This window comes from Chiloscyllium plagiosum, chromosome 22, assembly GCF_004010195.1.
Source record: "Chiloscyllium plagiosum isolate BGI_BamShark_2017 chromosome 22, ASM401019v2, whole genome shotgun sequence".
In the NCBI taxonomy this organism is placed as follows: Eukaryota; Metazoa; Chordata; class Chondrichthyes; order Orectolobiformes; family Hemiscylliidae; genus Chiloscyllium; species Chiloscyllium plagiosum.
The window spans coordinates 38908514-38933722 of NC_057731.1; the positions used below are offsets into that span (position 1 = coordinate 38908514).

Consider the following 25209-nt stretch of genomic DNA (forward strand, 5'->3'; position numbering starts at 1 on the left):
AGAACAAAGGATGAGAGAAGCACAGCCAAGGAGACTAGTCTTTTAAATTTAAAAATCACACAACACCAGGTTATAGTCCAACAGGTTTAATTGGAAGCACACTAGCTTTCGGAGTGACACTCCTTCATCAGGTGATAGTGGAGGGCTCGATCATAACACAGAATTTATAGCAAAAATTTACAGTGTGATGTAACTGAAATTATACATTGCACCCCCTCACAGACTTAAGACACTCTGCAGTCACTACACACACACACACTTTCTCACGCTCACAACCCCCACCCCAGACAGACACACACACACACAGACAAAGATCCACATGCACACACAAATTTTGTGGGGTGAATTTGTACTTGCAGAGTTACATTGTACTTTGCTCAAAAACTGCATGAATTTATGTAAAACTCCGTTATCTCACTTTTTAGATTAGAATCAATCTAAACATCATGGCATAGACAGAGAACACAGGGGGCCAACACCTTCAACATATTGTCTAGCTATCACCATTGTTAACAGCTAACCCGAGAATGCAACTTTAAAAAAAAGGTTTTGTGATTTGAACATGAAAGAAGTGAAACTATCACTGTATCCTAACAGACGAAAGGCTTAACAGACAATCAATTTTTCAATGTATAATTTCAGTTATATCACACTGTAAATTTTTGCTATAAATTCTGTGTTATGATCGAGCCCTTCACCATCACCTGATGAAGGAGCATCGCTCCGAAAGCTAGTGTGCTTCCAATTAAACCTGTTGGACTATAACCTGGTGTTGTGTGATTTTTAACTTTGTACACCCCAGTCCAACACTAGCATCTCCAAATCAGTCTTTTAAATGTTTGTGAGGGGCATTTCACTCACTGGAACGTGGTCCACCACATTACAATCCTCCACGTTTAAAACACATATTGCCTAGCACAGCTGATGTTTTAAAAAGAACATTTTTGAATCTGGATGAATGAGTTTTGTTAAGGTTTCAATTGAATTCTGATCCTAGCTGATTGAAATCTGACATGTCTAGTTTTCCTAAGTGAAACTTGGTTTGATAGACTATAAGTTTCAATTTTTTGCTATTTATTTACTGTGATCGTTAGTCACTGAACAAAATCACAAAAGTCTGTCATATACTTTTAACAAAAGGACATCAAAGTATATGGCATTAAAAATGTATTATATTATCAAAGAACTATTTGAAATGTTCTTATTACAGAAATCAGGAATAAAGATTCAATTCTTTTACCCTCAACAAGAACATTTCAAATGCCCAATCACATTGAACGGGTCATCCTGTTTCCATTGTAAAGATCCTCAATCAATTGATATGGCTGCACTTAGTTTCTTTCTGGCAAACCTCTTCATTCACTCAATGCTATTCTCCATAATTGATGTTTCATTATAAGACCCTTAATCAAACTGCTGACACAACACATTTACTCCTTAAAATGTATTCCTTATGCCTTGTATGATGTCTCCATCTCTCACCCCTCAAAGTCTTCTGCTGCTGGAGCCTTTCTCTTACTAACTTCTAAGTTGCTTCGGGCCTTAATTTTTCCTGCCTTGACTGTTTTGGAACTAATAAACTGCTCTGCTGATGTTACATCCCTTTTTCTCTCTGAATATTTTACTTCTCTCTGCTTCTCACAAAGAAACCTGTACATTCACTAATCTTCTGGATGTTTCTCTCTCCCTGAAAGGAAACATATTTATCTCTTTGTCACACTATGTCACAGGATATGTTGTTGTGAGTTGGATCACACTGTAAACTTTTGCTATAAATTCTGTGTCTTACAATCTTATATTCCCCAACCACCTGATGAAGGATCGGTGCTCTGAAAGCTAGTGCTTTCAAATAAACTGTTGGACTATAACCTGGTGTTGTGTGATTTTTAACTTTGTTGTGAGGCAATACTCAATTTCTTTTCCTTCTACCCTTATTTTCTTAAACATAAACTATTCAACTCAAGGGGATTTTTAAAAAATGCATGTAAACCCAGTGCCACTTACTTAACTAAACTAAAATTAATCTAAAATTAATTGCCTTCTTAATGTACATAATCCAAAAATACAAATCAAACTTAAAGTTATGCATGGTTCTGCTCATTTTAGAACACAACTTTCCAAAAAATAATGATATCTCATGAAGCATCATCATAATTGTATGTGCCTGTCATCTAGTGTTCATGATACACCACAAAAATAGCATTGTTTGAAGCTCTGCAGGACTCCTTTATTTTCTATACATAACCAATGATTCTGACCCAAATTAGTGAGTGTCGATAACAATTACCTTGTATGTTTGAGTTTTGAAAGAGAGTTAGCCAAAGGAGCAATTGTCATTGGATAGTTGATTGTCTTTGTCCTTGTTGTTATGGCATAGTTTGAGATAATGCTGTCTTAAAAAGTATACTGTTGTACAATATTGAGGTTGTTGCTTCAATGCTGATTTGCAGTGTGTTGTAATTTATTTGGGCTATGATTAGCACAATAGTTCTGTTTACTTTATGCTAATGGTAACACCAAAGGAACCAATGGGCTCACCCATCTCTGGGATGATAGCAGAAGCTGTGATGCAAAGATTGGAACAAACAGCCCTACCACAAATCCAAAACAATCTCTGGATCAGATACATAGATGACACTTTTGTTATCATTAAGAGAACAGAAATCAAGAACACACACCGGATCATCAACACCATATTCTCAGGGATTAGATTTATGAGAGAGGGGGAAAACTAACAATCAACTCCCATCCCTGGATGTGATGGTTACAAAGAACACAGAACGGTGAACGCACCACAAAAGTGTACAGGAAAGTGTACACACACCGACCAGGTCCTGAATTACAACAGCAACCACCCAAACGCAACAAGAAAAGCTGCATTAGGTCCTTGTTCAAAAGGGCTACAACACACTGCAGCACACCCGACCTACAAAGGGATAAAGGAGAACAACTCTACAGAGTATTCACCAAGACTGGATATCCCTGCAACTTCATCCGCAAATGCCTAACAAACAATGTGACGAGGATATGCCACGACCTAACTCACTAGCCATGCTACCTTACGTAAAAAAGGTCTCAGAACTGACAGTCAGACTTCTCCGCCCACTGGAATTCATGATAGCCCATAAACCGAAAGGCATGCTCAGACAACAACTTACCAAGACAAAAGATCCGATATCCGTCATGTGCAAGACTAACGTAATTTACAAGATTCCATGCAAAGACTGCACGAAACACTATATAGGACAAACAGGCAGACAACTAACAATCCGCATCCATGAACACCAACTAGCCACTGAACGCCACAACCAGCTGTCCCCAGTAGCCATACACACAAATGACAGGGAGCACAAATTCGACTGGGACAACACAACAATCATAGGACAAGCTACACAGAGGAGAGCCAGAGAATTCCTAGAAGCATGGCACTTATCTACGGACTCTATCAACAAACACATAGACCTAGACCCAATATACTGGCCACTGCAACAAACATTGGAACCAGCAACCAGAAGCAGCAGAAATGGAACCAAATAAATTCCAGAAGACACAGTGCAGCAGTGTTTCACAGGAGGTTCAAAATCACTGAAGTTGTCACCTTGACGGGGGACGAAACGTCTGCAAATCAATTTCCCAGCTCGGCAAACATACTCACAACCACGACAATCGACACTCAAGCTACAAATCTTTACCCAACCCTTGAAGGGAAAAAAATTCACTGCATCCCAAAGGTCCTTTGGTTACCCTTCCTTTCTCCTAACAAGATATGTAGAAAAATTAGGGTGGCACAGTGGCTCAGTGGTTAGCACTGCTGCCTCACAGCACCAGGGGCCCAGGTTCGATCCCAGCCTCGGGTGACTGTCTGTGTAGAGTTTGCACATTTTCCCTGTATCTGCGTGAGTTTCCTCCAGGTGCTCCGGTTTCCTCCCACAATTACAAAGATGTGCAGATTAGCTGAATTGGCCACTCTAAATTGCCCATAGTGTTGGGGTGTGTAGGCTAGGTGCATTAGTCAGGGTTAATATAGGGAATGGGTCTAGATGGGTTACTCTTTGGAAGGGATTTGTTGGGCCAAAGGGCCTGTTTCCAAACTGTATGGATTCTAATTCTAAAAACGAGTGGGTCAAGCATTCAAACTTAGTCCTTTAATTGTAATATTAGTTTCTCAAATAGAGATGCTGAGGTTAGAGAAAAAAATGTTTTGATTTCACTTGAGATTTGGTGTTTTGAATTCTTCCTGATGGCTTAGTTAAAGTGATTGGTGCAGAAGTATACATGATACTACTGAAGGAATTTTGCGTGTGAAAGAGACAGGTTTAATGCGTAAACAGCATTTGCTTTTTACATGATTTTCAATAGACTGCTGCTAATTATGAAAGCAGATTGCTGAATGGGCCCACAAGTTGCATTTTCAGCTGTGTGTCAAAGCTTACCTCAACTTGAACTAACTGAGAATCGGAACCTTCTATCTAAATTAAGAACAGAGACTGGTGATCATGAATATACAACAGAAATGTAACTCTTTGGGAGCGATGTTCTACATCAGCAGATCATCTGTTCATCTGCCTATGATAGAAACAGCCTGATTTCAAACCAATGAACTTGCAAAAGAATTGGTACTTCATGATGGACCAACACCGTCAGGAGAAAAGGAGAGACAATTGAAGAGAAAAATCTATGGAAATATTACCAATTGGAAGAATTATTTACATTCCATTTTCTTTGAATTCTGCTATCTATATTTAAACAGGTACATTTATCAACTCAGAGATTACAGGGAACTATTTATTAAAAAGGCAGTGACAATTAGAGTCATTGAATCATAGAGCTGTACAGCATGAAAACAGACCTGTTGGTCTAAGTCATCTATGTCAACTAGATATCCTAAATTAATCTAGTCCCATCTGCCAGCATTTAGCCCATATTCCTCTAAACCCTTCCTATTCATATACCCATCCAGATGCCTTTTAAATGCTGTAATTGTACCAACCTGCACCACTTCCTCAGGCAGCTCATTCCATGCATGCACCACCCTCTGTGTGAAAAAGTTGCCCTTACGTCCTTTGTAAATCTTTCCATTTCACTTTAAAACTATGCCCTCTAGTTTGAACTCTCCCATCCTGGGGAAAAGACCTTGGCCATTCACCGTATCTATGCCCCTCATGAACTTTTATAAGTTCACCCCTCAGCCTCCGACACTCCAGGGAAAATAGCCCCAGCCTGTTCAGCCTCTCCATAAAGCTCAAACTCTCCAACCCTGGCAACATCCTAAGTCGTTTCTGAACCCTTTCAAGTTTCACAACATCCTTCCTTTAGCAGGGAGACCAGAATTGCATGCAGTATTTCAAAAGTGGTGTAACCAATGTCCTGTACAGCCGCAATATGACTACCCAACTCCTAAACTCAATGTACCAACCAATTAAAGGCAAGCATACCACATGCTTTCTTCACCATCCTGTCTACCTGGGACTCCACTTTCGAGGAAGTATGAACCTGCACTCCAAGGTCTCTTTGTTCAACAACACTCCCCAGGACCTTACCATTAAATGTATAAAATCTGCCAGTAAAATCAATGCTTGTGTCCTTGCTACGTTATACATACATATTTCAAACCATCAGCAATTGAAATAATTACATATAGAAATCCATCATTTATAATGTCGCAGTTATGACAGAGTGAAAGTCCTACATACTGCTGCCTCCATCATAGCCCCATTCCAAATCTAGGGAAGCAAGTTATGTATAAATTAGGAGCTAGCACCCAGGTTTGCAGATGCGGTTACCTCTTTTTTTATTAGTAACAAACAACAAGTTACATTTAAAAACCAAGTTTAACAAAACCAAGCATCCCATGACAGTTCACAAACAGTGAGAGTTTCAACACTGAATAGCCAGTGAAGGCAAATGAAACGTGAGATCAAAAAATAGTTTCCAGAACACTTTTGAAGTTGTTAAGATAATTACAAAATGGTTAGTTTAGCACACAAAGAAACTGAACATAAGCATTTTATATATTCATACATTTCTTTCCCTCTGACTATTCCCATTTACTTTTCCAAGTTTTGCTTCATTCCAGTTTGGACTGCATATTTTATGTGCAAAAGTTAAAAAATGACAACCATGTCAAGTAATGTGTAAAAAGCTTAGCACTTTTCACATTCATTTCAGTTTTCAGTCTTTGGCAATATAGTTGTACTGGTCTTTGGAGTAAGCAACGATGTCTGGTTGCAAGCAACAGAGAAGCACACTGTTTATTTAGGAATTGGGTTATTAACCTAGAGACCAAAAACAGAGGGCTTGGAATGTATAAATAAACAATATACTTCTGTTAATTCTGCAATATTTTGGCTTAGATCATTCTGTAGTTTTAAGATTTGAACTTTTTAAGAGTGCTTTAGATTTCTTAAAATATGATTTTGCTTTAATTTCTATTTTAGTGATTATTTTGCATTCATCAAGGTTACAGGCATCAATGTTGTGAAGCTTTAAATAGATTCCAGCATTGAAAACTCCCAGGTCCTTTACGATACAGTCTTGATAAAGAGTAAAATACAGGAAATTTTAGAGAGAAAGAAAACCTCATTCAACATAATTAGCCTTCATATTATTCTTAGGCCGACAATTTATTTAGAGCAGTATTTGACGTGGAAGCATATTTCATTTCACTACATTATGAAATTGAGCTGCAGAACTGGAAACAAAATCTGACCAATTATACACAGAAACACTGTACATTGAAATTAGCTTTAGCATAAAACAGAATCAATTGGTGGGACTTTCCCCTCCATGAAGTGATTAGTGAAAAAGTTAGGAAAATAAATCAAGAATAAAAGAGATTGGAATCTTGACATTGAGAATACATACCCATTGTCCCCTTAAGCTTGAAATAGAGACTTCAGTATCTCACTATTGAGCAGCAACTGCTTATTTCTATGTATTTAAATGTCACTATTAGCCCAAGACACTCCCTTCCAAATCTCTTTCCCTGAGAAATTAGACATTGCAAACTCCCACTCATTCTGAAAACCACATCTGAGAGTCAAATAAGAAGCAGTGCTTCATGGGGTTAAGGAACATAATAGTCAGGGATGCTGTCTCAGTCATGAGCCTCATCCAATCTGAGTCCAGGGGTTTAGCCATAGTCAGTCGGTTCTGGGGATGGTGTTCATTGGACAGGGTTGCTAAGGGAATGATTAGAATGAAAGGGGGAAATTCAAGGTATAAAGATGAGACATCATACAGCATAGAAGCGAATGGGGTCCTCCAGGAAGTGAGATTTGCACCCTGGCCTTTACATGGGAAGAGTGCATGATGACTAACAAGAGCATGGCAATCACAATTCTGAGGCGATAGTGGGTCATTAATGGTTATACAGAGGAACTGAGTGGAAACAGGGGAAACTGAAAGGGCATCAGGGACACAAAAGGAAAAACGAAGGATGGGGGTGAACATCATGTGTCTCAGGTGAACCCTGCACTGAAATCTTGTGATCTTTGATTCAAGACCGCTTGTGCAATAACGATACATAATGGTTGCCAACACATGCACAGTCGTCAGAGTAATTTACTGTTATTCTCTTCGGGGACAGAGTAATATTGTTCGACTGTAAAATCCTTCTAGAGACAATTGCATTAATCATGCTTCCACTGATTCAGTAATGCCACCCTTCTAGCATCAAATTGCAACTCATCACCAAGTTATTAATTGTCCCAGAATGCACATTATAAACAATGCCCTCAAGCAATCAAGATCATTACATTGTTTGCATTAATTGCATCCTTACTATGTCAGTAAAGCAAATAAAATTAGACAGGTTAACTTAAAAGCATCACATTGATTTGGCATTTCTTAAACATTTTCCATTGATATCACTATAAGTCTACATTTTGGAGCTTTCACATACATATGCTGAATTGTGAGAATGCAAGGATATGGTCTGTGATGCGCAAGGTTGTCATTTCTTTGGGGGACTGGGGTACCACAGTGAGTTACAGCCAAAACTGTAATCCCTCAATGTAGCTTTAAGATTATGATTATGAAAAGTGCATTTGGATAAGGTTATATACCCTAAAGCGCATTATTGATGCATGACATTAACCTCCTTGGGAAGCTTCCATGCTATATAATGTAACTGATGTGAGGGCTCAGGAGTACTGTTAATGAAATACTTTTCTTTATCGGATATTCTCCACAGATTATCTGCTCATACATCTGAAATGGATATCACTATGTCGTGAGATCTTGTGGTGATGCCACAAATATAGATATATAAGAAGACAACAATCACAATGATATTGATAATTCCAGCAAGAACAGCAAATCTCAGTGGCTGCCACACAGTCAACAGAGAGCGAAGCAGCAAGTAGAGACACTGCCATAAGGATAAGAATGATGCCATCCTGCATCCAGGCTCCACAGTCATTTCTCTGGAGCTATTACAAAACAGCGCAGACACAGATTAAAGGTGTCCAAGGCCATCATCACTGAACCTTTTTTTGGAGCAGGATAAATATTCAGAAGGACAAGGTGACAATCCCATCCTGACATATGTCAAGATCACAGCTGCCCTAAATTTCTATGTCAATGGCTCAGTTCAAGAAGTAACTGAAAATACGTGTGTCATCTCCCAATTCTAGAGCTATAACTGTACCTGGGTTGTCACTGATGCCATTTTCTCCAGATGAGAGCTATTTATATCCTCTATTCTCTATGATGAGGGGAGTGAAGCAGTTTGGGTAGTGGGATTCTCCCCTGCTGCTGGCTGCCTCCAGTGCAAGACAATAGATTGCATAAACCTTGCTTTGAGAGCGTCTAATAACCAACCTGCAGCGTTTTGTCAATAGAAAAGACTTCCATTCCATCAATGTTCAAATTTTATATGAGCATCAATGCCAGGTTTTGGAGGTTTGCATTGATACATATACAGATCTTATAGGTTGCTACTTTCTTTCAAGATCCTCAGGCCACATGGAGATGGTTTACAAAGTTAAAAATCACACAACACCAGGCATAGTCCAACAAATTTAATTGGAAGCACACTAGCTTTCGGACCGCCGCTCCTTCAACAGGTGGTTGTGGAGGACACAATTGTAAGGCACAGAATTTAGAGCAAAATTTTACAGTGCGATGTAACTTAAATTATACATTGAAAAATACCTTGATTGTCTGTTGACTTTCATGTGTTCGAATACCATGATAGTTTCACTTCTTTCATGTGTAAATCACAAAACCTTTTTTTTAAAGTTGCATTCTCAGGTTAACTGTAACAATTGGGTCTAGATTAGAGTGTTGCTGGAAAAGCACAGCAGTTCAGGCAGCATCCAAGGAGCAGTAAAATTGACGTTTCGGGCAAAAGCCCTTCATCAGAAATACAGGCAGAGAGCCTGAAGGGTGGAGAGATAAATGAGAGGTGGGTGGGGGCGGGGAGAAAGTAGCATAGAGTACAATAGGTGAGTGGGGGAGGGGATGAAAGTTATAGGTTGGGGGGAGGGGGAGTGGATAGGTGGAAAAGAAGATAGGCAAGTAGGACAAGTCTTGGGGACAGTGCTGAGCTGGAAGTTGGAACTGGGGTGAGGTGGGGTAAGGGGAAATGAGGAAACTGTTGAAGTCCACATTGATGACAATTGGGTGTTAGCATAGACAGAGAACACAGGAGGCTAACATCTTCAACATATTGTCTAGCTAACACCAATTCTTACAGTTAACCTGTGAATGCAACTTTTAAAAAAAGGTTTTGTGATTTACACATGGAAGAAGTGAAACTATCATGGTATTCGAACAGATGAAAGACTCAACAGACAATCAAGGTATTTTTCAATGTATAATTTCAGTTACATCACACTGTAAACTTTTGCTATAAATTCTGTGCCTTACAATTGTGTCCTCCACAACCACCTGATGAAGGAGCGGCGCTCCGAAAGCTAGTGTGCTTCCAATTAAATCTGTTGGACTATGACCTGGTGTTATGTGATTTTTAACATTGTACACCCTAGTCCAACACCAGCATCTCCAAATCATGCAGATGATTTGTGAGAGATAAGGGTTAGCTCCTCCAAACATAGCCAATGACACCTTTAACAAACTCTAGACTGAAGCAGGAGGAAGATACAACACTGCTCATGCTTCCATTAGGGACACAGTGGAACAGACAAGAGATGAGTTTTCAATGCCTGGACAACTCCAGTAGGGCCTTGCAATATTGCCTATAAAAGCTGTCTCACAACATTGCTTTTCAAGATACAGCACTGCCCTCTTCTCCATCAACCTGTCAATCAGCACTTTCAGGTTCCTGTTGTCAAAGCAGCATGCTAGATTTCCTATCTGGGCCATTCCCTCGGTGTGCTGGATGACAGTTTATCAATGTGAATAACAGTTTCTGGCTTGCAGTGTTTAAAGTGGTGTGCAGTTAGGCTTGAAATATCCCAGCAGTGGCAAGCTCCCCTGCTGCATGCATGATTCCACATGCAGGGCAGCATAGAGCTCAGATGCTTAAGTAATAGGGTGAAAAGCCGAAGACTACATGAGGCCAGCTACTGTGAGGCATGATGGACCAAGCATTTCACTCAACAAAACACTAGCTCAAAGAATGGAAAATTCAGCCCAATAGTTGTTTTATTCTGTATTAATTAAAATTGTTCCTTACTGTTAATCTGAACGAGTCACAATATTATGTGTGACAAAGCTGCTCCTTTAAAAAGCCTTGACTTTTTATTTCAGAGTGGTCGTAAATGACACAGACTCAAAAATGTCTGGGGTTGAAGGGTTTTAGGGACAATTTGACAATAGCTACAATGCTGCCTCAGGCAGAGGGCTTTCAAGTTTTAAAAAGAATAGTGTACAGGGAGTGGCCAGTTCTCCCAGCTCAGCTTCACTCTGGTTTGGTTTGGTTGGATTTTAGCAGTAGTCAGGAAAAAGCTGCTGAACCCAAAGAAGCAGGTCTAGGCTGGTACTCTCTCTGATTTCTCTCCTGTAAGACCCTGTGTTTGATTTTACCTTTTGTCTCTCTTTTCTCTCTCTCTTTCCCTTTCTCTCTCTACTGCCTCTCTTTCTCTCTCTTTTCCTCTTTGCTTTTAATTGTAATTCAAACTGTTTCATTTCTGTTGCCCTTTCCTTGTCTTTTGCCTCTAATTCAAGCTGCTTCATTTTCAATTGAACTTTAGCCATCTCTAAAGATTCTGATGGCCTTTTCAACAAATTTAAATGCTGAGCTACTGCTGCAATTATCTCTCATTTCCTCACAGAAGAAGGCAACTTCAACCTCAGCTTGTCTGCTAATTGTAGCAGCTTAGCCTTAATTACATTTTGCAAAATCTCCAAAGTCACTTCTTCCTCCCTCAGAAAACTCTTGGTGACTGAAAGAGCCATTGCTATCCCAAGCACTGTTTAAACCAACCAAATTCAACACCCCGAACAAAATATACTGATACCTACTACTCACTTCCTTTGTGTCCAACAACCCTAATCCCAAACTGGAACTATAGAGCAATCCTGCAAAGTGCCCCCAATCTGTTATGGACCAGGCCAGACCCCTCAAAACTTTTCAAGAAGGTAGCCGAGACCCTAACTTTGCTAGTTGTTTCAAGCAGGTGGAAATTGAATATACCAGGAGAAATATCGCTGGTCAAACCATTTAGTTTTAAACAAAACAGATTTTATTTACAAGATTACTGAATGTAACACAAACAACAAAAACAGAATATTGAATAACTTAAACTCTCCAAAAACCCAACAGACCACCCCAACTTAATGATGCTGTTCCAAATAAATGCAACAATCCCTATAAACACCACTTGACACAAAAGATAAAATCAAACAGAGTCTTGCCGGAGAGAAGTCAAAGAGATAGTATCGACCAGAGGGCTGTCGGGAAGGTGAGTAAAAAAAAATTTAAAACTCACCTCTAGCATCGGGGCCCGCCATTGTTGTTCCAGCAGCAGGAATTGCGGGAGCGCGAGCAGGAGGCTGTCGGGAAGGTGAGTAAAAAATTTTAAAACTCACCTCTAGCATCCAGGCCTGCCATTTTACAGGAGGTGAGGCAGAGGAGAACACCAGGGGGAGCTGCTGGCAATATATTTGGGCAGCAGCTGAACGCGAGACACTACACATGTAGTGTCTCCCACCACCCACCCTTCTCCTCTGACCACAAAAAAAAGGATTCTGTGGTGGATTGATAAGGTAAGTTGATTCGTTAAAAATTTACATTTTTTAAATCTTCTATTAATTGATTAATTGAATAAGAACATTGCAGAGAAGTACTGTACGAGAAATTATTTAACTCAAATTTGTCTATATTAATTAACTAGGTAGAGATGGCTGGTCAGGTGATGTGCTGTAGCTGTATGATGTGGGAGCTGGCTTATCCCAGTGTGAACAGCAGTGACCACATCTGCAACAAGTGTTAGTTGCTGGCAGAACTCCGGCTTCAAGTTGATGATCTGGAATCTGAGCTTCAAACACACCTGGGAGGAGAAGAGTTGCCTGGATGCTTTGTTTCAGGAGGCAATTACACCTGGTAGATTAAGTAATTCAAATTTAGTTAGTGATCAGGGACGACAGGGTGTGATTGCAAGTGAGGCAGGTAGGGATATCCTGAGTTCAAGAGTGGAGGAGCCTCAGCATTTGACCTTATCCAACAGGTATGAGATGCTTCCTCCCTATGTGAATGAGGAAAAGGGCTGCAGGGAGGATGAGCCAACTGGCCATGGCAGAATGGAGCAGAAGGCTATTCAAAAGACTGGAGCAAAAGGACAAGTGGTAGTTATAGGGGATTCTATAATGAGAGGGATAGATGGTATCCTTTGCAAACCAGTTTGGGAGTCCCGCATAGTGTGTTACCTGCCTGGTGCCAGGGTGTAGGATATCTCTGACTGGCTTGAAAGAATACTGAAATGGGAGGGGAGGATCCAGTTGTTGTGGTCCATGTTGGGACTAACAACATAGGCAAGGCTAGGATGGAGGACCTGTTTGGGAATTATCAAGCATTAGGAATGAAATTAAGGAACAGGTCCTCGAGGGTCAAAATCTCCGGATTACTGCCCAAGCCATGTGCAAATTGGCTCAGGGGTAAGAAAATTAGGGAAGTGAGCGGCAGGTTAGCATGTACGCAGGAGGGTTATGTTCGAGGCAGACTATGAAAGATACAAAAATGAAGGATAATTCAGGAGATATAAAAGATGTTGTGAATCATGATGGTAAGAAAGCTAGCATAAAGGCACTCTACCTGAATGCTCGTAGCATTCATAACAAGATTGATGAGTTAACAGCACAAATCATCGTGAACGAATATGATTTGGTAGCCATCACGAAAACATGGTTGCAGAATGGTCATGACTGAGAATTAAATATCCAGGAGTACCAGACTATTCGGAAGGAAAGTGGTGCAGCTCTGATATCAAGGATGACATCAGGGCAGTGCTGAGAGATGATTATAGGTTCTAAGAAGCATGAGGTCGAATCCATTTGGTTGGAAAGAATTCCAAGAAGAAATGTCACTGATAGGTGTAGTATATAGGCCACCAACTAATAACATCACATTGGAACAGGCAATAAACAAGGAAATAACTAATGCCTGCAAAAATTGCACAGCTATTATCATGGGGGATTTTAATCTGCATGTAAATTGATCGAACCTGCTCGGTCATGGTAGCCTTGAGGAGGAATTTGTTAAGTGTATCCTTGATGGTTTTCTTGAACAGTATGTAATGGAACTGACAAGGGAGCAAGCTGACAAGGGAGCAAGCTATCCTAGATTTGGTACTGTGTAATGAGACAGGAATACCTCATACTCAGGGATCTTGGAAGGACTGAACACAGTATGGTTGGATTTAAAATACAGGTGGAGTGTGTGACGATAAAATCCATTCCCAGGATCCCGTGCTTGAATAATTGGGGCTATGATAGAATGAGGGAGGACCTGACTAAAGTAAACTGGAAACAGACTTTGTGGTGTGACAGTTGACGAGCAGTAGAGGACCTGCAAAGAAATTTTTCAAGATGCTCAGCAAAAGTATATTTCAGTGAAAAGGAAGGACTATAAGAGGAGGGGTAATCTGCCATGGGTGTCTAAAGAAATAAGGCGGGCTACCAAAGTGAAAGAGAAGGCATACAAAGTGGCCAAAAACATTAGGAATCTAAAAGATTGGGAAAACTTTAAAGGTCAACAGAAAGCCACAAAAAGAACTATAAAGAAAAATAAGATAGAACATGAAAAAAAAACAGAATATAAAGACAGATAGCAAAAATTTCTATAAATGTACAAAACGAAGAAGAGTGGCTAAAGTAAGTGTTGGTCCATTAGAGGATGAGGAGGGGCAGTTAGTAATAGGATTTAATGAAATGGCTGAGGCATTGCATCGGTATTTTGCATCGGTCTTCACAGTGAAGGATACTAATAAGATGCCAGTAAGTGACAAAGAGACAAAGGTAGATGACAACCTGTAAACAATTATTATTACAGAAGAGCTAGTGTTGGGTAAGCTAATGGAGCTAAGGATAGATAAGTCTCTTGGCGCTGATGTAATGCATCCCATGGTACTAAAAGAGATGGCGGGAGAAATAGCAGCTGCACTCTGGGGCAGTCCCAGCAAATTGGAAAATAACAAATGTGACACCACGGTTTAAAAAGGGAAGTAGACAAAAGATGGGGAATTATAGACCAGTGGGCTTAACCTCTGTAGTGGGGAAGATGCTTGAGTCGAGCTGAAAATGTGTTGCTGGAAAAGCGCAGCAGGTCAGGCAGCATCCAGGGAACAGGAGAATCGCCGTTTCGGGCATAAGCCCTTCTTCAGGAATGAGGAAAGTTTGTCCAGCAGGCTAAGATAAAAGGTAGGGAGGAGGGACTTGCCCTCCAACCATAAGGGATGAACTCGGATTTCACCAGTTTCCTCATTTCCCCTCCCCCCACCTTGTCTCAGTCGCCTGCTGGACAAACTTTCCTCATTCCTGAAGAATGGCTTATGCCCGAAACGTCGATTCTCCTGTTCCCTGGATGCTGCCTGACCTGCTGCGCTTTTCCAGCAACACATTTTCAGCTCTGATCTCCAGCATCTGCAGACCTCACTTTCTCCTCAAAGATGCTTGAGTCGACTATCAAGGAAGAAATAGCAAGGCATCTCGAAAGAAATTGTCCCATTGGGCAGATGCAGCATGGGTTTGTGAAGGGCAGGCCATGCTTCACAAATCTTTGAAATTCTATGAAGACATTTCAAGTAAAGTAGACAACGAGGACCCAATGGATGTGATGTACCTAGATTTCCAAAAGGCCTTTGACAAGGTGCCACACATGAGACTGTTGCATAAGATAAGGATGCATAGTGTTAGGGGTAGAGTATTAGCATGGATAGAAGATGGTTGACTGACAGGGAGCAAAGATTGGGGGTAAATGAGTGCTATTCTGGCTGGTAATCAGTGACGTGGTGTGCCTCAGGGATTGATGTTGGGACTACAATTATTTACAATTTATTTCAATGTTGGGGACCACGTGTACGGTATCAAAATTTGCTAATGACACTCCGATAAGTGGCAGAGCGAAGTGTGCAGAGGGCTGTGAAATATTGCAGAGGAACATAGATACATTGAGTGAGTGGGCAAAGGTCTGGCAGATGGAATACAATGTTAATAAATGTGAAGTCATACATTTTGGTAGGAGTAACAGCAAAATAAATTATTACTTGAATGTTAAAAGGTTGCAGCATTTTGCAGAAGGACCTGGGTGTCCTTATGCATGAATCGCAGAAGTTTGGTCTGCGGGTGCAATAAGTAATTAGGAAGGCAAATGGAATTTTGTCCTTCATTGCTAAAGGGGTTGAGTTTAAAAGCAGAGAGGTTATGTTACAGTTTTACAAGATGCTGGTGAGGCCACACCTGGAATATTGTGTGCAGATTTGATCTCCTTACTTAAGAAAGGATGTACTGGCACTAGAGGGAGTGCAGAGGAGGTTCACTAGGTTAATTCTGGAGTTGAGGGGGTTGGTTTATGAGGAGAGGCTGAGTAGATTGGGATCATATTCATTGAAATTCAGAAGGATGAGGGGAGATCTTATAGAAACATGAAGGGAATTGATAAAATAGAAATGGATAGGATGTTTCCACTGGTGGGTGAGACTAGGACAAGAGGGCATGGCCTCAAGATTAGAGGAAGCAGGTTTAGAACTGAACTGAGAAGGAACTTCTTCACCCAGAGGGGTGATAATCTAGGAATTCCTTGCCCAGGGAAGTAATTAATGCTACATCAGTAATCGCTTTTAAAGCTAACGTAGGTACTTTTTTAAAAGATAAAGTAATTAAGGGATATGGTGAAAATGCAGATAAGTGGAGCTGAGTCCACAAAAAGATTGGCCATGATCTTATTGAATGGCGGAGCAGGCTCAAAGAACCGGTTGGCCTACTCCTGCTCCTAGTTCTTATGAGAATACCAGCCTGGACCTGCTTCCCAACTACTGCTAAAAACCAAACCAAACCAGAGTAAAGCTGAACTGGGAGAACTGGTCACTCCCCTTTCATTGGTAAAAATAATGACTGCAGATGCTGGACACCAGAGTCTAGATTAGAGTGGTGCTGGAAAAGCACAGCAGGTCAGACAGCATCCGAGGAGCAGGAAAATCGACATATCGGGCAAAAGCCCTTCATCAGGATCCCTGTTGCCTAACCTGCTGTGCTTTTCCAGCACCACTCTAACCTAGGCTCTGGTTTCGGGAGCAACTGCAATCGTTGTTTTTACCTAGTTGATTTTAACCCTACTGCGAATCCTCTTGCAAGGAAACCTGCCTTGAAGAAGTTTTCCTCCTCTCTCTACATTCCTGAGGAAGGGCTTTTGCCCGAAACGTCGATTTTCCTGCTCCTCGGATGCTGCCTGACCAGCTGTGCTTTTCCAGCACCACTCTAATCTAGACTCCCCTTTCATTGTACAAGTGTTCTTTTTAAAACTTGAAAGCCTTTTATCAAATTGGCCCTAAAACACTTCAACCCCTGACTTTTCGGAGTCTGTATCGTTTACAACCTCTCTGAAAAAAGACACCAAGGACAACATAACCTTGTTAAACGAGCAGCTTCGTCACATATGTTTGTCAAATATACTTTTATAATTGCAATTGCACATATCTATGCAAAATAGAAGTGCTTTATAAATGCATAAAAAGATTAAAATTGATCACCAAATTAGTGATCAGATCTGAACCTGTCTTCACAGCATACTCAAGGCAGGATTTAAGGATCCACTTTGGAAGCCAGTGGGGCAAGGCATGTAGCAGGCAGTAAGGCTTGGGATCCAGAACACGTTTCTTCCTTGACTCGACCAATTAAGGTTGCGATGGGAAAAGGTGGGAATGGCTGACTCACCTGGAGGTCACTGCAACCATTAGATGGTTATTTAAGGGCTTCACCCAACTGGCCATTTAACCAGTAATGGGTGGAGGTCACAATGTCTGGCAGAACCAGGTAATCCCTGGCAGGCATCTCGATGACTTGCTGAAGGTTTCTCCTCCTTGGACACTCTGGAAGGAATCGGGGTAACAGCTGGCAGCAGAGGAGGGACCTTCCAGAAGACAACTGTGCTTTTCATATGGAACACCCACTGCCCCACCAATTGCGAGGGCCTCTTTGACATGCCTTACTGACCCCATCCCAAATGTCTACATACCGTCAAGATCTTTCTTCTGAGACCTTTGCAAAACCAACCGTGATCACCACACCTGGTGACATTGGCAGTCCTGGAGAGCTAGTGGATTCTGATTGGCCAGGCAGTCAGAGGAAGAAATTATCCCTGTGGGAGCCAGGAATCCTGATAACAGTCAGCATATTGCTTGATTTGGATTTAATCCAAAGGGGCTCCCAGAAATGGTTGCGGCAGAGTTGCAACTAGATCGCTCGCGGGTGGTTGGACCCACAGCATGACAAATAAATTTTGCTCAGAGTATTTCAAAATGTGATATTTCATCAGTTCAAATTCAAGGTTGGTAAATTTATAAGCCCCACCATTCCAGTGTAGTTGTGATCTCAGATACATCATTACCTTCCAATGCTGACATTGGATTAGTACTGGGACTACTTACAAATTGCTGGCATGTGTTTGTGCCACTACAAGCATATGTCAGGAGCTTGCCTATGTTGTGTTGCTGGGAGTCCAGTGCCCAAACAGCACTTCGTATCCATCCAGATATCCTTTCCATTCCTCTCTGTAAAAGCATTATATAAGAAATTCTGAGATTGTTTCCTCACATCTTTAAGATTTCAAGTTAATTATTTAGTCACAGCATTCCCCTGATCACAATCGTCCTCCCACCACCTAATAGGAGAGCTCTCTCTCTATTCCTGGATACTAGTACAACTCCTTCTCACTCACTAAATCAGCCTCCAAACTTATGATCACATACAGGTACATTGTTGCCTTATAGCAGCCTTCAGTTGGGTTAGGTCATTATAGTTTGGAGAATTAAGAATTTAGGATTAGAGTTACCTGCTGCCCCCTCTGATGTATTTGGCTTTTGAAACAGTGACCATTCCTTAAATGACCAATTGTAATTTCAAAAGTCAGGGTATATGACTTCCATAAGAATTTAAGAGAGTGTAAAGGAAATTTAGCTTCACATTTTTCTAAGTATTTATTCTGAGTTTGAATTTAATCAAATAGACCACAAAATGCTTCAGACAAAGGGGGAAAATACATGCATGTACTTACAATTTTCACTACCTCTAGATATCTCAAAATGCTGTGCAGACAACAGGGTACCATTTCGAAAATGTAGTCACTGTGGTAACACAGGAAATACTGCATTCAAATAAGCAGTCAGCAAGCTGCAAACAACAGGAAGATAATAATCATTAGATTAATTGCTCTTGTGATGTGGATTGAAGGACAAATTTTAGGCAGAACAATGCACTACTTTCAAAAGCTTAATATCAGGAAAACATAGAGTCAAGGAGATGTTCAGCACGGAAACAGACCCTCAGTCCAACTCATCCATGCCGACCAGATACCCTAACCCAATCAAGTCCCACCTGCCAGCACCTGGCCCATATCCCTCCAAACCCTTCCTATTCATATACCCATCCAGATACCTTTTAAATGTCGCAATTGTACTAGCCTCCACCACTTCCTCTGGTAGCCCATTCTACATATGCAACACCCTCTGCGTGAAAAAAATTGCCCCTTAGGTCTCTTTTATATCTTTCCCCTCTCAACCTAAACCTATGCCCTCTAGTTCTGGACTCTCCCACTTCAGGAAAAAGACCTTGTCTATTTACCCTATACATGCCCCTCATGATTTTATAAACCTCTATAAGGTCATCCCTCAGTCTCCGACGCTCTAGGGAAAACAGCCCCAGCCTATTCAAGCTCTCCCTATAGCTCAAATCCTCCAATCCTGGAAACATCCTTGTAAATCTTTTCTGAATGCTTTCAAATTTCACAACAACCTTCCAATAAGAAGGAGACCAGAATTGCATGCAATATTCCAAAAGTGGCCTAACCAATGTCATGTACAGCCACAATAAGAGCTCCCAACTCCTGTACTCAATACTCTGACCAATAAAGGAAAGCATACCAAATGCCTTCTTCACTATCCTATCTACCTGTGACTCTATTTTCAAGAAGCAATGAACCTGCACTCCAAAGTCTCTTTGTTCAGCAACAGTACCCAGGACCTTACCATTAAGTGTTTAAGTCCTGCTAAGATTTCCTTTCTCAAAATGCAGCACTTCACATTTATCTAAATTAAACTCCATCTGCCACTTCTGAGCCCATTGGCCCATTTGATCAAGATCCCTTTGAAATCTGAGGTAACCTCCTTCGCTGTCCACTACACCTCCAATTTTGCAAACTTACTAACTGTACTCTACCAATTGGTAGAGGAATTGAGTTCCGGAGTCCTGAGGTCATGATGCAGTTGTATAAGACTCTGGTGCGGAACTCCAACAGGACAGTGACACATTGGTGTAGTTTTCAGGTTTATGGCAGATGAGGATTAATGCAGAGCAGTGTGAGGTGATGCACTTCGGTAGGAAGGACATTGAAATACAGTATAAAACAGGCTGTAAGGTTAGCAGTGGTGGACTCTCCCTCTTTATGGGCATTTAAGCGGGCATTGGATAGGTATATGGAGGATAGTGGGTTAGTATAGGTTAGGTGGGCTTGGATCGGCGCAACATCGAGGGCCAAAGGGCCTGTACTGCGCTGTATTGTTCTATGTTCTATGTTCTACTATGCTCACATCCAAATCATTTATATAAATGATGAAAAGTAGTGGACCCAGCACTGATCCTTGTGGCACTCCACTGGTCACAAGTCTCCAGTCTGAAAAGCAACCCTCCACCACCACCCTCTGTGTTCTACCTTTGAGCCAGTTTTGTATTCAAATGGCTAGTTCTCCCTGTATTCCATGAGATCTAACCTTGCTAACCAATAACCTTGTCAAACGCCTTACTGAAATCCATGTAGGTCACGTGCACCGCATTGCCTTCATTAATCCTTTTTGTTACTTCTTCAAAAAACTCAATCAAGTTGATTCCCAAGTTAATTCCCAAGAGTAGGTCAAGTTTTGCACCTTCTCTAGTAGGTACATCCACATATTGAATCAGAAATTTTTCTCGTACACACTTAGCAAATTGCTCTCCATCTAAACCTGTAACACTATGGCAGTACCAGTCTGGCATGTTTTTATATCAAATAATGATTTTTGAATCCACCATCCAGAAACCTTAAATTGAATATTTTTGCTAAAAGGCCACCCAGAGGCCCCAATAGCCTCCGGGTGAGAAGGCCATTCTTGACTCTTCTCACAAACATGTTCCAGTAACTTGAACTCGGAGTCGAAGAGAGCATGTCAAACCACGTAATCACCAAAAACGCTATCCTGAGGGCATATGAGCTGGTACCGGATGCTTATCAACAAAACTTCCAAATGCTCTGAAATACATCCTGAGAAAATATAGAATCGATTTTAAAGGTTGAAGCAATTTGCTTTCAACTGATGGATATGGGAGCTTAAGATAAATTCCACCTTTGAGAGACTCGAAAAGATGCTTTCCTAATTGGTTCAAAAACTCCTATCCTCTTTCCTTAAGGACCAAGCAAAAGAATAACGAGTCTCCAAAGCCAGAAAGGCAGCCATCACAGCTGATGACTTTGAGTTAATAAACAGATCCTAGCCCAAAGTAAACTAGATCTGGCAGTTCTTAGAGGTTATATGGAGTAATAGGAGGGAAATGGACGATATTGGAACCAGCTCAGAAGAAAAGGTGAGGAATGAAGGAAAGACAGATTAATTTCTAGCTGGAATAAAGGACAAATCAATGGGTAGACTGGAAAGGCCCTGTCCAGTATGTCTACTGTTGGAAAGCCTGAAGAGAGAACGGTTGGCATGCAGAGAACCAACCAGGGATGTGGCGGTCAGGATAGTATATGAGGTCACACAGGTTATGAAATGTGACTGAAGGCAATACCTCCCTGGATTTTTAAAGGAAAAAAGAGAAGCCAGAAAAGGGGTTAGGCACTGTCTGAGACATTGGTTATTTGCAAACTTAATATGGAGATTTTCTATTCATAAGAAAATAAAAGATCAGTGTTGATCAAGGGATTTATTAGGGAACATATAGAGGTTCTTTTGATAAAAAATATATTGGCAAAATGAGCTTGTTACTGCGCAAGTTATCCTGTGCTTACCCATGCAGTGGGGTGAATGTTTTATTCAGGAATGCTTAGTCATTTTCAGATATTATCCCCAACGAGCGTAGATCAGTCTATGAGCAGACGGAAAAGAACAAGCCACATTTTGCAGAATTGCAAAGGGTTGAAGACTTTTCAAGGGGTCCACAGGAGGGCGATAGAGCCATTGAAAATTACAGAAGCTGTAAGAAGGCCAACAGAGTTGAGCTATTTTAAATTAACCTGTCTGGACATATTAGGACATACAGGTGGACTTGAATCCAGACTCTCTAGCTCAGAGGTAGGGGTATTATAACACAGCACCACAAAAATCCCTTTCTTATCCGAAGGGGCCTTGGCCAAGCCTGTACAATTTAACAAATCCACAGAAGAGTTATGATTTGGAGATGCCGGTGTTGGACTGAGTTGTACAAAGTTAAAAACCACACAACACCAGGTTATAGTCCGACAGGTTTATTTGGAAGCACTAGCTTTCGGAGTGCCACTCCTTCATCAGGTGGTTGTGGAGTATAAGATCGTAGGACACAGAATTTCTAGCAAAAGTTTAGAGAGTGTGATGTAACTGAAATTACATATTGAAATAGACCTGGGTGTTTGTTAACAAACAAATTAGAAGCAATAGGAAAGTGAAGGAGATGCCTCACCTAGACCAAGTGCCACAAGGGGAGAACAGTGGAAGGATAGGAGCAGGGGTGGGTCTTGTTATGATGCTCTTTAGAGGGTCAGTGTGGACTCAATGGGCTGAATGGGCTGCTCCCACACTGTAGGGATTCTATATAAAAAAATACACTCTATCTATACCAGTTATATGATCTTTTGATCTCTGTGCCCTTGATCTCTCTGCCTATACATCCTGTGCGTGTGTGCTCTTCTCTCTCACCACACCTGAAAGGCCTGTGCTCCAAAAGCTTGTGATTTCAAATTAACCTGTTGGACTATAACCTGGTGTCCTGTGACTTCTGACTGCCAGTAAGCATTACCACCACATTGCCCTTATGGAGATGAAGTCTCACTGTAACATTGAACATTTCGTGTTGTGTGGCACTATCACTGTGCTAAATGGGACAGACTTCGAGCAGATCTAGCAACTCAAGACTAGGTATCCATGAGGTGCTGTGGGTCATCAACAGCAGCAGAATTGTGCTCTAACACAATCTGCAAACTCATGGCCCAGCAAATCCCCTACCATTACCATAGTCAGGAGATCGACCTGGTTCAAAAGAGAGTTATTTTATTAATTAGTTTGTGGGATATAGTCATTGCTGGCTGTACAGCATTTATTTCCCATCCCTAGTTGCCCTTGAGAAGTTGGTGGTGAGCTGCCTTCTTGAACTGCTGTAGTCCATCTGCTCTGTGTTGACCCACAATGCCATTAGTGAGGGAATTCCAGCATTTTGACCCAGCAACAGTGAAAGGAACAACAATATATTTCCAAGTCAGGATGGTGAGTGGCTTGGAGGAGAACTTAGTGGTGTTCCCACCTATCTACTGCCCTTGTCCTTCTAGATGGATGTGGTAGTGGGTTTGGAAGATGCTCTCTGAGGATCTTTGGTGAATTTCTGCAATACATCTTGCAGGTAATACATACTGCTTGGATGAAAAGTCATCTGGACCAAAATCATTAGCTTCTTCCCCCTCCATGGATGCTGTCTGACTCCCTGTGCTCTCCAGTATTTGTTGTTTTCAGTACATACTGCTGCTACTGAACATTGATTGTGGAGGGAATTGATGCTTCTGGATGTAGTGCCAATCAAGTGGGCTGCTTTGTCCCTGATGGTATCAAGCTTCTTGATTGTTGTTGGAGCTGTACTCAAAGTGAGTGAGGAGCATTCCATCACATTCCTGACTTGTGCTTTGTAGATGGTGGACAACCTTTGGGGAGTCCGAAGGTGCATTACCCACCACAGTTTTCTGAGCCTTTGATCTGCTCTTCTTGCCATTGTGTTTATGTGATGAGTCTAGTTGCATTTCTGGCCAATGATAATCCCCAGGATGTTGATCGTGGGGGTTTCAGTGATGGTAACACAATTGAATGTCAAAGCACGGTGATTAGATTGTCTCTTATTGATGATGGTCATAGCCTGGCATTTGTGTGACATGAATATTATTTGCCAATTATCAGGCCAAGTTTGGATATTGTCCAGATCTTGTTGCACTTGAACATGGACTGCTTCAGAAACTGGATTTGCGAATGTGCAATGTTCAGAACCAATCGACAAACATCCCCACTTCTGGAGGGCAGACCATTGATGAAGCAGCCGGAAGTTGATTGGCTCTAGGACACTGCCCTGAAGAGTTCCTGCAGAGAAGTCTTGGAGCTTAGATGACTGACCTCCAACAACCATGACCCCCTTCCTTTGTGTAAGGTATGACTCTAACCAGTGAAGGGTTTGCCCCTGAAACCAAACATCAATTCCATTTGTACTAGGGCTCCTTGATACTACAATTAATCAGTCGAATGCAGTCTTGTTGTCAAGGACTGGCGCTCTACCTCACCCGTGGAATTCAGCTCTTTTGTCCACATTTGAATCAAGGCTGTAATAAGGTCAGGAGCTGAGTGGCCCAAGTGGAACCCAAACTGGACATCAGTAAGCATGTTATTGGTAAGAAGGTGCTACTTGATAGCACTGTTGATGATGCCTTCTATCACTTTACTGAGATCAAGAGTAGACTGATGGGGCAGGAGGGCAAGCCATAAGTAGCACCAGACAAACCTAAACTCATCTCTATGACTCTATGAGGTGCCTACCTGGTGAAGCCACCAAAAAAACTAATTGCTTGTCATACAGCATAAGTAGCAAGTGATACACAGAACTAAATGATCCCACAACCAATGGATCTCTGCTGACTCACCATATCCAGTCGTGAGTGATGGTGAACAATCAAACAAGTCACTGGAGGAGGAGACTGTACAAATATCTCCATCCTCAATGATGGAAGAACCCAACACATCAATGCAAAAGGTGTTTGCAGCAATCTTCAGTATAACTGCCAAGTTGATGACGCATTGCAGTCTCCTCAGTAATCCCCAGCATTACAGATACCAATCTTCAGCCAATTTGATTCACTACCCAGGGTATCAAAAAACAGTTAGAGGCATTGGATGCTGCAAAAGCTGTGGGCTCTGACAACATTCTGGCAGTAAAATTTAATGCTTGTGTTCCAGAACTTGCCGGTCCCCTAGCCAAACTGTTACAGTACAGTTACAACAATGGTACCTACCTGGCGATGTGGAAAATTGCCCAGACATGTCCTGTACATATAAAAGAGGACAAATCCAACCCAGGAAATTACTGCTCCAACAGTCTATTCTCGATTATCAGTAAAATGATGGAAGGTGCCATTAATAGTGTTATTAAGCAGCATCTACAATAACCTGCTGAGTGATGCCAGTTTGGATTCCGCCAGGGCCATTCAGTGGCTGACGTCATTACAGCCTTGGTTCAAATATAGACAAAAGAGCTGATTTCCAAAGGTGAGGTGAGAGTACTAGCCCTTGACATGAAGGCTGTATTCAATGTATTTGACAATAAGGAACCCTAGCAAAACTG

At 41.4% G+C, this 25209-nt stretch overlaps 1 protein-coding gene across 2 annotated transcripts in view; it reads right to left on the reverse strand.

The window, feature by feature from the left end:
* Positions 1-25209, reverse strand: part of hspa12a (heat shock protein 12A) — a 260655-nt gene that overhangs the window by 132915 nt on the left and 102531 nt on the right. Inside the window, exons 1-2 of one of the 2 annotated variants that reach the window (XM_043712818.1) lie at positions 18674-18789; positions 18048-18170 (exon numbers count right to left, since the gene is read on the reverse strand). The exons of the other annotated variant lie outside the window; for it this stretch is intronic. The gene's annotated coding sequence lies outside the window, so the exon portion shown is untranslated. Of the gene's footprint in view, positions 1-18047; positions 18171-18673; positions 18790-25209 lie in introns of those variants that run through there. 2 annotated transcript variants of the gene reach the window in all.